This window comes from Balaenoptera acutorostrata, chromosome 18 (genome assembly GCF_949987535.1).
Source record: "Balaenoptera acutorostrata chromosome 18, mBalAcu1.1, whole genome shotgun sequence".
Taxonomy (NCBI): Eukaryota; Metazoa; Chordata; class Mammalia; order Artiodactyla; family Balaenopteridae; genus Balaenoptera; species Balaenoptera acutorostrata.
The window spans coordinates 79,756,119-79,759,454 of NC_080081.1; positions in this window are offsets into that span (position 1 = coordinate 79,756,119).

Here is a 3,336-nt window from a genome sequence, read left to right on the forward strand (position 1 = left end):
AGTTACCTGGGATCTTTGTTTAAAATGTACATTCCTGAGATCAACCCATACAGATTCCAATTCAATATGTCTGGAGTGGGACCAAAACATCCACATTTTTTTTTTTTTCTTTTGGCTGCATTGGGTCTTCGTTGGGTTGCGCAGGCTTCTCATTGCAGTGGCTTCTCTTGTTGCAGAGCACGGGCTCTGAGGCTCGAGGGCTTTAGTAGTTGTGGTTCTCGGGCTCTAGAGCACAGGCTCAGTAGTTGTGGCACACGGGCTTAGTTGCTCCCCGGCATGTGGGATCTTCCCGGACCAGGGCTCGAACCTGTGTCCCCCGCATTGGCAGGCGGATTCTTAACCACTGCGCCACCAGGGAAGCCCCCAAAACATCCACATTTTTAAAGCATAGCCAAGGGACTCTGGGTGGATAGCCAAGGATAAATCAATCAATAAGTAGTTAATAAATTAATAAATGGTAAAGATTTCATATGTATACTTAGTTATATATTTATTCTTGGCTACTAAAACACAACAGTTCTCATGAAGGAGAGGGACCCTCCTTTTCTAGGTGTATATACCTAATATAAATATTACTGCAAAAGGAATACAGGCTTGCTGTAAAAAAATTCCAGACAATCCAGAAGCATACGAAGTAAAAATTTTTTAAATCCCTCCCCTCCTCTCATGGGCTAGATCTAGTCCTTAATGTGTATCCTTCCAGACCTTTTCTAAGTACTGACCTATATGTTTAAGGTTGTCTCTTTAAATGGGAACAAATTACACAGATGATATGCAGCTTGCTTTTTAAAAATCAGTGCTGAGCCATGGACACCTTCCTCTTCAGAACCTGCAGACTTACCTCTTTCTTTTCTCACAGCCACTTCATTTTCTGTAGAATCGATGCACTGTAATTCAACGATTTCTCCTATTGATGAGTGTTTGGGCTGCCAACAGTTTTTCCCTCTATGGACGATGCTAGGCAATATCCGTTGACCTGAAGTCAGGACCCCTCCTCGCAGGACCGCAGGACATGACGCTCAGAGGTGAGAGGTGCGCCCGGGGTCGTGCAGCCCAAAGCACCTGCCCCTTTAGCACCGTTCGCGGTGTCACCCTTCTCCCCAGGAGGCTTTCCTAACCTGTTCGTGATAGTCAACTCTAGCCGATCAACACGGATTGAGGTCCTGCTAAGTGCACAGCCCCATGCGACGTGCTGGGAATTCAAGGCTGCATGTCCCCGCCCTCAGGGGACTCGCCATCACGCTGTCAGGTGCCAACTGGTGATGGAAACAAGAGTGGAGGGAGAACAGAGGCAGGGGCGACGGCCTCCCCAGGCCCCGCTGTCACCCCCTGCAAACCTCCACTAACTATGCCCGCCCCATGAACCCAGCCACTCCCAGTACCTGGCCGCCTTTCCGGAAATGAAATCACCCGAGAGCATCCCACACAGTTCTCCTCTGGGAGATGCTGGCTGTACATCTTGCAATAAGTAAGTAAATAAACAAGCATATAAATATACATTACACACACCTGCGCTGGGGGGTGGGTACAGACAACACACCTGGAAGTGAGACCCAGCCCCGCACGTGGACGTCATGCCGCGCGTTCCTTCCGGGAATTTCCATCTGCAGGTCAGACACAAAACGCATTCGCTCTCTAACGTGCAGAGCTGTGTGTGGTTCAGGTTCGCTGTTTATCTCTCTAAGGCGATTCGCTGTTCTTTTATGTTCAGTATGTCAGGGCTGTTCCAGGTACGACGTGTGATTGATCTCCTTGCTTTTCCCCGGCTGGCATCACACTCTATCCCTCCACACCCTCAAGTTTAGATTTCTTTCCCAGTTGACTTGTTCCTTCCGTTCTGTCCTCAGCAGAGACAGTCACCGTCCTCTTCGGATAACAATTCTTCGTAATCTGAATGCCATCAATAAGCCTCATGTCCGCCGATTTCCTCATCCCATTTTCATTGTCCTCAATTTCCGACCTTACACTATGTCTTGCATTTTCTCTGCACGTCCCATGCAGTAGGACATGCTCCCAACACCACCCGGGGGTGAGCCCTGCACGTCAGGCTTCGTCACCCACACGTCCAAGTCCCCAGAAGGGGCTGCTCCTCCTCAAGAGGACCTGTTACCTTCCAGGCCTTCAGTTCCCCTCTCCCAGCACCACTGTGCTGGTCGGCAGGGTGCCTGACTACACTTCACAAGAGGAGAAGCTTTCGCGTTCTGTAAGATAGTACCTTCAGCTGCTTACAAAATGTTCCTCGTCCACTCGAGGTATTTTATACTCGGCGGCCTTAATGTTACAGCACTGACTGTGAAGGCGATGTTTTCATGCCAAGCCCCAGCCTTGGCATCCTTGCTAAGTAAGCATACCCTCCGGCACGATGGGTCAGCGAATGTTGACACCGGGTCAGAAACCAGTTTTTGAGCAGGAAGCTAAGGCTAATGTCTCCCTCGTCCTTTGTGAGTGATTATCTCCTCTTCACCTTTTGGGGCAGATTGACCCTCAGGTAAAATACGAGCTCCGCCCCCCCCTTCCTTTCCCTTCACTGTAGGGACGTTTGCTGTTGTTCCTTAGACCCTGCAGAAAGGAGAGAAAACCCTAAATGAGGGATCTGAACAACCCTGAAGGCTCCACTAGACCTTGGCAGACACCCAAGGAGACCACCAAGCTTGCTCCTAAGTGCACAGTGTCTAATAAAAATGTGATGATGATTACCATGATACATTTATTGACCAGCAAAAATGCGCTACATTTAAAAATGTATGTGCTCTGTTATTCATACCTCCTGATGGGTGTGTAGAAACTGCTGGCTCTTTATTTTCCCCGAGTACTTGCATCTTGTTTTCCTGGCCTTATGACTGCCCATGGCCACCATTCTGCTCACGTGCTGGGGTTATTCTGTGGACCAAGGGCTGCACCTGACCGTCACCTCATGTCAGGACCACTTAATTGTGGGTCGAGCTCCATTCTATGGAGTCAAGGATATTTACTCAGCCCACTGGATTTTTTTTTTCTATTTCTCCAGAGGAAAGCATTTGAGCTTTCAAAGTGAGGAATTTGCTTCTTCACTCAGAGATCACACACACACACACACACACACACACACACATACACACAAGCAACTTCATATCCTGAATCCACTTCTGATTTAGAAATCACGGCAGGAAATCACTGCCCTCTCAGGCGAACTCCCATTCTGTTTGGAGAATAACAACAAGAAATTAGTTCCTTGGGGAATTTCTCCCAACAACCATTGCTTTATAAGTACTTTATCAACTCTTAGGCAAAGTGTATTAAAATACAGCAAATGTTTAACAAGTGGGAAACCACAAGTTGCGTTTCAAACCAGAAATA